Below are 12,867 nucleotides of genomic sequence, written 5' to 3' on the forward strand. Positions count from 1 at the left end.
CTGTCCTCCTTCTCCTTCTTTTTCTTCTTTGTCCCTTTAACATTTCTTGTAATATTGATTTGGTAATGATGAATTCCTTTAGCTTTTTCTTCTCTGAGAAGCTCTTTACTGTCCTTCGATTCTAAATGACAGCTTTGCTAGGTAGAGTAATCTTGGTTGTAGGTCTTTACTTTTCATCACTTCGACTATTTCATGCCTGTCCTTTCTGGCCTGCAAGGTTCCTGTTGAGAAATCAGCTGACGGTCTTATGGGAGTTCCCTTTTAGGTAACTAATTGTTTTTCTCTTGCTGCTTTGAAGATTCTCTCTTTGTCTTTAACCTTTGGCACTTTATTATGATGTGTCTTGGTGTGGGCCTCTTTGAGTTCATCTTGTTTGGGACTCTGTGCTTCCTGGGCTTGGATGTCTATTTCCTCCATCAGGTTCGGGAAGTTTTCCATCATTATATCTTCAAATAGGTTTTCAATTCCTTGCTCTCTCTCTTCTCCTTCTTGTACCCTTATGATGCAAATGTTGGTATGTTTGCTCCCAGAGTCCCTTTAAACTATCCTCATTTTTTTGGATTTTTTTCTTATTGTTGTTCTGATTGGGTGCTACCTTATCTTCTAAATCACTGATCTTCTACTTCATGTAATCTACTATTGATTCCCTCTGATGTAATCTTTGTTTCAGTTATTATATTCATTTCTGACTAGCTCTTTTTAATGTTCTCTATCTCCATTTTTATGTTTTCTATCTTTTTGTTTAAATTCTCACTGAATTCATCTACTTTTCCCCTCAGCTCATTGAATATCCATATAAACAGTGTTTTGAACTCTGCATCTGAAGATTGCTTACCTCCACTTTATTTAGTTATTTTTTTGAAGTTTGTTGTACTCTTTCATTTGAGACGTTTCTTTGTTTCTCCATTTTAGCTGACTCTCAATGTTTGTTTCCATGTATTAGATAAGGCTGCTATGTTTCCCAGTATTAGTTGAGTGGTCTTATGCCATAGGTATCCTGTGGGGTCCAGAGGTATAGTCTCCCTGGTCACCTGAGCCGGGTGTTCCAGGTATGTCCCTTGTGTGGGTCGTATGTGCCCTCTTATTGTAGTTGAGCCTTAGTTGCTGTTTGTACATCAGTGGGAGGGACTGACCCTTGGGCTGATTGGTTTTGAGGACTGGCAGGTGAGGAGCTGACCCTACTGAGCAGACTACTTTAGAAAGCCTCCAGTACCTATCCAGTCTGCTCTCTAGGTGTGTTGTCCTTGATGCAGCCCTGGGTGGTACTCTGGCTTGGTGTTCTCAGCTACTGGATGTGTCAGCCCAAGGGCTTCCTGGGAAGGTCCCTACCTCAGGCCAAGTTCAGCTGCAACCTGAATCCTACTTGGGGCCATCCAGCAAGAGCCACTAATCAATCCAGAGGTGGTTGTCACCTCCTTGAGCTCAGAGGTGTGCCTAGAGAGACCAATCTACTTGCCTCAGCAACTGAGCTTGGGGCTGCTAAGCAAGAGGAGAGGCGTGAGGCATGCTGAGGTCAGATGCTACTTGTTTAGGAATTGTGAACCTTTGAGAGATTTTGGGAGAGTCCATAGCATGAGCCAAAATAAGTTGTTTATATGGAAAAGCCTCAAGGAAGCAGCTGGGGTGGACCCACAAGCCGGGTGGAGTGGAGCTTCAGGGAATCACCAGGGCAGGGCAATCAGTGTTAACCAGGTTAATGGAGAGTCAGAGATAGCAGCAGCCTGCATCTGTATGATGGGAGGAAGGAAGACTCAACAAAGGAACAATCGACTCTACCGCACTTCTGTCTGGGAGAAAGCTGCCCCTCCAGCCATCTCCCTGAAGCTAAACCATGCAGTTCCTTTTTGTATGTCCCTGGCACTTTTTGAGCAGCTTCCCCAGTGCTAGAGTTCAGAGTGAGTGAGTCTATCAGTGATAAGTCCCTGTGTAGAGGAGCTTCAGCCACCCTCCGTCTCACTCAGCCATACTCTCCTCCAATTTTCACAGCCAGATGTTATGGGTACTTCTCTTCCCAGCACTGGAACCTTGGCCTGGGGAGCCTGGTGCAAAGCTGTGACCTCTTGCTCCTCCAAGGGAGACCACTGCAGCCAAGCTATCCTGCCTGATTTTTAACAGCCACACATGGTTATGAGACCAGCTCGTTCTGTGTCTCTGCCCCTCCTACCAGTCTCATGGTGGCTTCTTCTGTATGCTTCAGTGCAGGAATTCTGTTTAGCTAGACCTCAGGCAATTCTCAATAATGGTACTTTTGTAGTTTAGTTATAATTTTAGTCATAAGTGGGGTCAAGCATAGTGTTTACTAAACACTCTGCCATCTTCACCAGAAGTCTAGTGATTTCCCCATTGCTTTTTTTCTTCTCTCTGTCCTCTTTAACACTTGAATCTAAATGAGGGCATGGTTGCAATAAATGTACAACACACCAGGGTAAACTAAGCCACAACATTCTACCTGGAGGATCAAAAAGGGAAATGCCAGGAAACTGGGGATATCTCAGAGAGGGAGGAGCTCAGGAAAGGAATCCTCAAATGTTGTTTATAAAGTTGGGCTCACTCCTGAACTGCACATACAAAGATCATGTCACAAACAAACTACCAAAGATTTTGAGAAAGAAATTAAGAGACAAGCCATCACCCAGGTTTCAGACTTGCCACTGGCACACATATGGGACAGATCCAATTAACATCGCAAAGGCCTAGAAAATATTACTGACATTAAAACCACAACCAAAAAATACTGATAGAAATCTGTAACCTGAACCCAACCAGCTAGACTGCCTAATATAACAAAAATATCAATATTCTCTAACAAGATTGAGTTTTACAACATATTCAAAATATCCAGAACGCAATCCAAAATTACTCATAATATAAAGAACCAGGAAAATCTCAAGTCACATAAGAAGAAGAAATAAGGCCTGGGTCAGAGAACCCAGGGATGTCCCCCAGCATGCCGTCCTTAAAGGAGCCGGTGAGGTGGTTCCTCAGTCGAGGGACATAAGTGACATAGAGGTAGCACCTGTGGCTGGGTCCCGCAAGCAGGCCTGCAGAGAGGGGCACATGGCACCGAGGAGTGACCATGATGTCAGGTGTGGGCCAACGGACTTATGGCGCACTCTGCCTGGGACGCAGGCTATTGTGCGCGCGGTGCTTGGGAGCTGGCCTGGGTGGCGGGGCGGGGCCTGTGGCAGGTGTGCGTGGCAGGAGCTGCAGCCCACCGACAACCAGCAGCGCAGTGTTCTAGAATGGATCAGATTTTCTGTAACGATGCCTGTAATCGACACAAACAATCTCAATAAGCAACAAGTTCAACTCCTGGCAGAGATGTGTATTCTTATTGGTAAAAATGATAATAAAATTGGGGCTGATACCAAAAAAGAATTGTCACCTAAATGCAAACATTGAGAAAGGATTATTGCATCGAGCTTTCAGTGTCTTATTTAACACCAAAAATAAGCTCCTGCTACAGCAGAGATCAGATGCTAAAATTACCTTTCCAGGTTGTTTCACCAATATCTGCTGCAGTCACTCCTTAAGTAATCCAGTAGAGCTTGAAGAAAACGGTGCGATGGGAGTAAGACAGACAGCGCAGAGGCATCTAAAGGCTGAGCTGAGGATTCCCATGGAGCAGTTTTCTCCGGAAGAAATGAATTATCTAACATGAATTCACTACAAGGCTCAGTCTGATGGCATCTGGGGAAAACATGAAATTGATTACATTTTGTTGGTGAGAAAGAACGTGACGTTGAATCCTGGCCCCAATGAGATTAAAAGCTATTATTATATGTCCAAAGAAGAAACGGAAAAAATGCTGAAAAAGGCAGACAGTGATGAAAGTAAGATAACTCCATGGTTTCAAATTATTGTAGAGGCTTTTCTCTTTAAGTGGTGGGATAACTTAAATTACTTGAATCAGTATGTTGACTATGAGAAAATCCATGGAATGTGAATATGGAGATGAATGACTAGTAAAGAGCTAAAAAATTTCTCCACTTAGTAAACTGAAAGTCATTTTTTAAAAATTTAGTTCCCCATTAGAGCTCTCATTGGAAACATTGATACTTTACAACATGAATTTGTGTAGAAAAGACAACTGACTCCTTAATTTTGTTTCACACCTGTCATATAGATGCACTATTTGTAAAGGGAGTTTATGAAAGAGTATTGTAAAAAAGAGAATAAACTTAACCCATCTAAACACACGGTCCTAATAAATTCAAACAAATAAGTGACACTCATCATTTTCGATATGTTGAGATAAGCATTTTCTGGACACATGTAGGACACTTTGCAAATTGCCGCGTGCTTTATACATCATTAAACTTTTATCATAGTCCAGGTAAATGCATGCCAGAAGCTGTTTCCTTAGCTACTTCAAAGCAGTTTAAATGAACTTCCATATTGAGATTAAACAAGGAGGCACGTTCAAGGTAATCAATGGTGTATGTCCTGATTCCTGTCTGTGTTTAGAATTCAAGGACAGATGGGCTGTTTGTAAAATGGAATTCAGCCATGTGCCACAACATGGCTTCTTGCTGTTGGCACTGTTGACAACAGTGATTCTTTGTTGTGGGGTTCACTTGTGTACAAAGGATGGTTAGCAGCATCCTTGGGCCCTACTACCACTAAATGCCATTAGCACCCATCCCCCCAACACAGTCACAATGACACCAAATGCCAAGTGTCTGCTATAAGGCAAAGTTGCCCCAGTTGAGAATACCTGTTCTACAAAGTCATGGGGAAAAATTAACCAAGGCTAATGTTCATGTTAAATAGAACTGGGAAATGGAATCTGTATATATTAATATTTAAATTGTACCTTATTAATACACTTTCTAAAATTCTTGATTGTAGATTTCTCAGATTTTAAATCTCAAGATAGCTTTATTTTCTTTGAATGCTATTTAATAATGAAAAATAAAAATTTGTTTCTTATGAGCTAAATGTTGTATGAATTTACTAGAAGACTGCATTGCTTTTTAACTCTGCACAATTAATTTATAATTTTAGGCAAGACTGTCACAAGTATTAATTTTACTATGGCTAACTGCCTGAAAAGCAAAAACAATAAAAAGATAAGATTTAAAAAAAAAAAGAAGAGGCAATAGATGCCAATGTGAAAATAACACATATGTTGAGATTATTTGACAAAGACGTCGAAGAAATGATTATAAAATACCCCAACAAGAAAACACTTGAAATGGATGAAAAGACAGAATGTCTCAGGAAATAGATAAAAAATATAAAGAAGAACTAAAAACAAATTTAGAACTGAAAAATAGAGTACGTAAATTTTTTTTAATTTACCAAATGATCTCAGCCACAGAAAGGAAATGACAAAGGAAAGATTTAATGAACTTATATATGGATAATAGAAACTAAGGAATTTGAACAACACAGAGGACAAAAGATTGAAAAAAGTGAACAGAACTTCAAGGAGATGTAGGACAATACCAAAAGGTTGAATATTCATGTCTTCAGAGTCCAAGAAGGACAGAAAAAGTGTAATATAGAAAAAAAATGAAGACATAATGGCTTAAAACTTCTCAAATTTCTTAGACAACATAGGACACAGATTCAGAACGCTCAGCAAATCACTAACAGGATAAAACTAAGAAATCTTTGTTTAAAGACAAAAAATCTTTGTTTAAAGACAAAAAATCTTTACCCAGGCAGATCACAATCAAACTACTGAACACTAAAGACAAAGAAAAAGATCTTGAAAGTGGCCCAGGAAAAGTGACACATTTCCTGCAGAGAAACAATGATTAAAAAAAAAAAAAAAGAATGGAATTCTCATCAGAGACAATAGAGGCTAGAAAGAAGTAGAATATTTTTTAACTGCTGAAGGAAAAGAAGGGTCATCTCAGGATTCTAAATCCAGCAAAATGTCCTGGAGGAATTATGGTGAAATAAAGACATTTTCAGATGAAGAAAAATTAAGAGATTCCATTGCCGGCAAACTGGTTATAAAAAAAAAATTGCTAAAGGAAGTTATTCAAACAGAAAGGAAATTATATGAACAGGAAACATGGAACACAAGGAAGAAAACAGAAATTTTAAATATCTGGGTAAATATAATAGGCTATTCTCCTCCTAATGAAAAATTTAATATGTGTGGTAGTTGACAGCAAATGGGTTTTTAATATATCTAGATGTGATATAATGGGCCGATCTCTGGGTCCATCTGCTTCCCACTCTGAAAAACACTGCTTCTCCCTCTGCTCAGCATATCTTTTCTCTGGCATGTGGCTTCCACTTTATAACTTCTGTTTCCTATGGTCATCTTGGCACTTCTGGCTTCTCTCCATATTTGCTCCTATGGCTAACTGCCTGATTCTCTCTATATTTTCCAAACCACTACACACACACATACTCATATCATAGCGAGAACCTGACCCTGCTTCTTCTGATTTAGGCAATGGTTCCACTCAAGTATACCTTTTTGGCTGCTAGACAGATTATGATTTATCTGCCGGTGAGTAAGTGGCCACCACTGAACAGCATTTTCATGTTGTGTAAAGCAAATATACTCAGAGCTTCCCCTCAGCAAGGGCTTTGGATGGGCCAGATTTCCTTATACGGGGATGAAAGGCATGATGATTGCCATGTGGACACACAGCTGCACTAAACTGTTAGTCTGAGAACCACACCATACACTTTCACCCCATAAGCCTTTATATGGTTTATTCCTTCTTTCTGAAATATCTTTTCCTCTTCTCTGCCTAGAAAACTTATATATGCCCTTTAAAACCCAGCACGAGGAATGAGTAAGTCACTCCCTCCCTTCTAAGTCCTCACTGCCTTACAGACAACTTCTATTCAAGCATTAATGTGCTGTTCGATACTGCTTGTCAATGCATTTGTCTCCTCAAACAGACAGCAAGCTCCCAAGGGAGGGATTCAGGAGATAATTATTGTTGAATTCCCACTATCAAACACATTCATTCACACATTCGGTTAGTCATTCAACAAATATTAATTAAATGTCCACTGTGGATCAGTCACTGTACCAGGCACTGGAATGAAAGTGTGAACAAGTCAAGATAGAGTCTCTGCCCCCTTGGAGATTAGTGTGTGTCGCACTGTGTCTGGCACGTAGTAAATGTTCAATAACTTATTTTGAATTGGGTTGCATTTGCTTACAGTTCCTCTACTAAAAATTCCTTTGACCTCAGACATCAAAGTTTTCACACATGCAAAGCAGTGGACAATTAAGTAGGCCATAAAGTACTCTTCTATAATTCCCAGAGGCACCTCAAATTTGGTTTGTTGAAAACCAAGTTTATCGTATTTCCCAAATCTTCCATTCCTTGTGTTCCCCAAATTGTAGTAAATGACACCATCATATACTTGGTTGCCCCAGTCAAAAACCAGGAAGTCATACTGGATCAGTCTCTCTCTCTCTTTCTCTCCATCATTCTCTCTTATCATATTCTTCTTTTCCTATCACCACCAGTTGAAAAACAGTCTTGACAATTCCACTTCCTTAGCATCTATTTTACTCTCCCGCATCTCTCTTCCTGCTAACCCTACCTATTGCAGGCCCTTATCATCTCTCACCAGTACATCCAAGAAGTGTCTTCATGGGTCTCCTGTTTCTTTGTAACAACATCACTTATCTCTTCCTGGCCCCAACCTCATGAATTTCCCTGAAATTTCACCAGCTCCCAGAAACTCTTGCTGTCTATTTGCCCAGAATGCCTACCTTCCCCCAACTCTCCTCTACTCCCACCAACCTGGGAGATGCCTACTCAGACGTCAAGACTCAATTCAAGTTGCTTCCCCTGATGCGCCTTTTCTGTTTCCCCAAGGTAAACCGAGCCCTTCCTGCTTTGTGGCCCACAACACAGTACACAAAATTCTTTCTTCATCATGCATTTATTTTGTTTTTATTCTCCCCCTTAGACTAGGAATCCTTATGGGAAAAATCTCTGTATTCTCAGTATCTGGAGTATAATAGGTGCTTAATAAACACTTTTTGAATTAGTCTAGTCTCTGCCCTTCTTTCTCTGTGAAATAAGCAACCAGGCCTTGCAGTAGGGGCTTTTGGAGCCTCTGTAAGAATTAAATTAAACAGTTTATTGGTTGCCTGCCAAAGTAAAACTGAGGAAGCCAAATCCACCTAATTTTACATAGGCTGAGGCCCATCTGGGCCCTCACCTAACAACAACCACAAGGCCCTGCCAATAGCAGGCAGAAGAGCAATCTTCACTCAAGTCTCATGTGTTTATTGTTCATTTCCAAACACTCATTTCCTCCTCTCTTTCAACCTGCTTTTTTTATCCCCTGCCACAATTTTATTCCTCATTTCTTCCAATAATACTTCTCTTTTTTTCTCCCCTAAACTTTATCTTCTTTAACTCCAAACCATCAACCTAACCATCCCATCCCTAAGCATAATCATTGTGCATAAAGGCTATTGAATATTTATGATGCCCAGGCCCTGTGCCAGGCACTGGTGTTTCCCATACCGGTTCCTTCCTGCTTAGTTGTTGTTTCTGTCTTTAATGACACCTTCTACAGAAAGATCTCCAAGATTATAACTACTTCGCTCACAGCTTTACCTTGTCCTTCCACGTCTTAGTATTTTTGAGGTGAAATTATAGGAACCATACTGTAATATCTTACCTCTGGATAATGCAAGTGGTTTACAAACACTCTCATGTGCACTATTTCATCAGAGCCTCTCTTGGGAGATAGGCATGACAGATATTTTCCCCATGGAGCAAAGCAAGAAATTAAGGCCCAGATAGACTATAGGGCTGCATAGTTTACAAATGGTAGAACAGAAACTAAATGTAAAATTTCTGATTTGCAGTGCAATCCTTTTTATATAACATCTCATTGTTTATATAGTGTTACTTTTTAGCATTATCATGTCTTCTTTGGTTATATTCCTTCATCTTCTTACTTGAATTGTAAATAATAATAATAATAATAATAACAACAACAAATGACATTACCTCAAGATAAGGACGATTTCTTCTAATTTGGCTAAAAGTTTTATTTTCAGTGTCACTACCAATTTTGTTATAACTTTAGGTCATCATTAATTTGTTATTGTCACACACACATACACCACGTAAAATTAATGTAGAGGAGGCAAGAGAACTAAAATGTTAAATCAAGCTATATTCAGAGACTGCCATATGCTGATCAGCCCTGCAGCCAGACCAAGAAGAAACCTACAGAACAAAGGAAATTTTCTGCTAGGATTATTAACAACCCATTTCCCCACACCATGAAGAGAAAATAAGAAAGAACAGAGTCTTTAAGTAGTACCCTATACTAAATAAAATCATTCATCCCTATAGCTAAAACTATGGGGAACCTATGGATCACAAGCTGGGAACTGCCAGCTGGCCTTTCATGCTACATATTTTTACCTTTTCATGCTGCATACTCTTATTCTTCCTCACTATATATTCATATCAAAGGAAAATGGGTAAATAAAATCTTTAAACTGTAACTCAAAGGAAATAAAGATTGATGTATAAACTAGATTCTCTAACACTTGGGGCTTTTTTTCCTTGTCTTGGATTTTTGTTTTTGCTTTCTCTTGTCTTTGTTTTTTCACCTAATAAACTTTCCTTTTGACTCTAACCTTGGTGTGTGTTTGAACTCTATCTTATGCTCTGCCAACAACCCTCTTCTTTCTCAATGCACAGCTTGAGTTCCCACCTCACTACTTGGGGGAATTTGGACTGTCCTGCATCACAATGACCAGATTGTAATACTTGTTGTTCCTATTGCAGTATCTCTTAAATTCGCTTCTTCATTCTCACTACTAAACCCACTTCTTTTTCTTTGAAGAGCTATTATATTTCCGAGAAAGGATAATTATTTTCTCAGATTAGTATGAATGGAAGAATCAGAGAAAATAATATAAAAAGCTGAAGATTTGGTAACTACTATAGGACTTGTCCTCCCGCCATTGAAAAGAAAAAAGAAACTATACAAAATGACTGTTTTCAAACATTGTAAAAGAGGTAGTGCAGGATTATGAAGGGAAAGAAATGAGATGAACCTGATGCAGGATGGGATGAATCTCTTCCAGCGGGGACTCAAGTCCTACAGAGAGAGAGAGAAGGAAAAGGGAGGGTACCCTCAATTGTGCACAGAAAAGAACTTAAGAGTGCACTAGAGTTAGAGACAGAAGGAAAGTTTATTAGAGAAGGAATAATGTTCCACAGACAGAGACACGATCTCCTCTCAAAGACAGAAAATGGGACCTTGAATGTTGGAGGAATTCAGTTTAAATCTGTTTTCCTTTCCAGGTGTGGGTATGCAGCATTAAAGACATGGGGAAGTAGTTGTTAGTCATCTCAGCATATGATTTGGTTCCCCGTGGTCTGGCCATATGCCAATCAGCCAAGTTCCCATGTCTAGCAGCATTAGGCAGGCTCTGAATACAAGCTGGTTTAATATTTAGTCAACTTATGTAGTTCTCACACCTCTTTCCTATATTAAACTCTATAATTGCCCAGGCATTTTACCTAGAGGTAAATTTCTGGACTGCAACACAAGGAGAGGAATCTCAAACAGAGCTTCACTGAATTGGAGAAACAGACAGAGATCAGAGTTCAGGGAGCCCAAGGCAGAATTAGGGGGCAGAACACCAGACAGGAGGGATCTACACAGAGAAAGAGCTCCAGAAATCTGCAGGGAGGTCTCCTGGAGTGTTGGACTGAATACCAATCTGACCAAGGGTGAAATTCCATGAGGCTGGGCAAACAACAGAAAGAGAACAATTAGTAAGTGACCACACATATAAATTCACCCAGTAAATATCAAAGAGAGAGGGAGAGAGAAAGAGAGAGAGAGAAATTACTTGTGGATCTGTCAGGCAAAAATTCCCTGGACTCATGCAGAGCTGGAAATTCTTCAAGTGTCCATCAGTCAGAGTGGAGACACCTCATTAAATACATGCAGCATTCAGCAAAGACCCCAGGAAAGTCTCCTACACTAGTGGAGCGAGATCTGTCCCAAAAATGCTTAAAAACAAGTCTCAAAAAGATCAGGGTGATCCATAAGTAAATTAACTATCTGACAGAATAAAGTTTGATTTAAAGGAATACAAGAAAATCAAGCACTCAGCAATATAAAATTCATAAGAGCTGGCACCTAATAAAAAATTACTAGCAATGCAGAGAAGCAGGAAAGTGTGACCCATAACCCAAAGAAAATATAGTCAGTAGAAACAGATCAGATATGACAGAGATTATGGAATTGGCAGACAAGGACTTTAAAACAGCTATTACAGAAATTATCATAAGGTAAAAAGGAGAGAAATGAAGATATAAAAATAACCAAATGGAATTCCTAGAGACAAAAAAGACAGCATTTGAAATAAACATTTCACAAGATATAACAAACACCAACACCAAATAAGAGTCACAAACCAAACTGGCACACTGAATAAAACAAAGCATAAAGATAACTTTGCTGCAAGAGTTTCGACCTGTAACCCTTGGAAAACTCAAGGCTACAGGAGCAATGAGTTCTGAGATAGTCACAGACTAAGGGGTTTAACGGTGTAAATAGGAAAGTTATTTGGCTTTTTCAAGTAATTGGCTACCTAGTGGTCCTCTTTCTTATTTGGGTCTAGATAGCCGAATCAGGGGAACGAAGAAGTCCAGATATGGCATGAACAAACTTAGTTTTGGGGGATTGGCTGATGCCCTCTGCTGATTTCTGAGAACAACCATAAATTGCTGTAATGTTAGGTTAAGTTTGTTTTATGTGCTTGCGTTGACTGTCTCGATTTTGTCCCTGACATAAATGATACCATTTTTTGTTCTATAAGACACTGTATATCAATGAACTTAAAGACATAGCAATAAGAACTATCCAAAAATGAGACATAGAGGTAAATATTTAATGTATAAAAAGCTAAAATTTTGTGGAACAGAATAAATATAAAACAACAAAAATAGGCTGGAAAAATATCTGCAATAAATACACGAACACTGTCTATATTATACAAAGAACACTTATAGGTTGGCAAGAAAATAATATTGAGATTCCAAAGATTAATGTATGAAAAAGTAGGTAAAGAAATGAGATGAAATACAATCAGAAAACGAACATACAGAATAATGTTCCACTTCACTGAGTCAAATAAATGCAGATAAAAATATCGCCAAGGTACTAATTTACAGCAATTAAATTAACAAAAATTTAAAACATTCCAAACCATATGCCATCTGCCAGGATGCATTCCAAAAGAATAAAATAGTTAAATGTAAAAATGAAACCATGAAAGCTTTTCTATGACTCAAAATCTAGAATCCATAAAAGCAAAGACTGACGAGACAAATGACAAATTGGCAATGGATATTTGCCATTCATATCACAAAGGACTAAAGCCCCCAATATTTAGAGTGCCTATGATATGAGAAAAGAAAAGAAGGTCATCAAGCCAATAGACAAATGGCAAAAGACATGTAAAGAGAGATCACAGGAAGGGATGAAAAAGGGCTTTTAAACATATGAAAAGAGATTCAACCTCACACAAAATAAGACAAAGCAAATGAAAGAACACCAAGGTACCATTTTTCACCAATTGGACTGGCAAAAATCTAATAAGAACAATGGTAATAAAGGTAATCAACACTCTCTTGCTATATCCCATTCACTGTTCTAAGTGCTTTAGACACATTAACTCACATATTTAGTAGCACACTCCTTTGTGTATAATAGCATAATAAGGTAATCACACTCTCCTATGTTGCTAGTGGGTATATAAATTGGATACAACTCCTATAGAGGGCAGTATGGTAATATCTAACAAGATTACAAATATATATACCCTTTGATCCAGGAGTGCCATTTCTGAGAATTCATTAATCAAATATACTTGCACAC

General features: G+C 38.9%; 1 pseudogene; it reads left to right on the plus strand.

The window, feature by feature from the left end:
• Nucleotides 1-2,764: 2,764 nt before the first annotated feature.
• On the plus strand, nucleotides 2,765-4,738 carry LOC112471417 (annotated as a pseudogene).
• The last annotated feature ends 8,129 nt before the right edge of the window (nucleotides 4,739-12,867 follow it).

This window comes from Pteropus alecto, unplaced genomic scaffold (genome assembly GCF_000325575.1).
Source record: "Pteropus alecto unplaced genomic scaffold, ASM32557v1 scaffold398, whole genome shotgun sequence".
Taxonomy (NCBI): domain Eukaryota; kingdom Metazoa; phylum Chordata; class Mammalia; order Chiroptera; family Pteropodidae; genus Pteropus; species Pteropus alecto.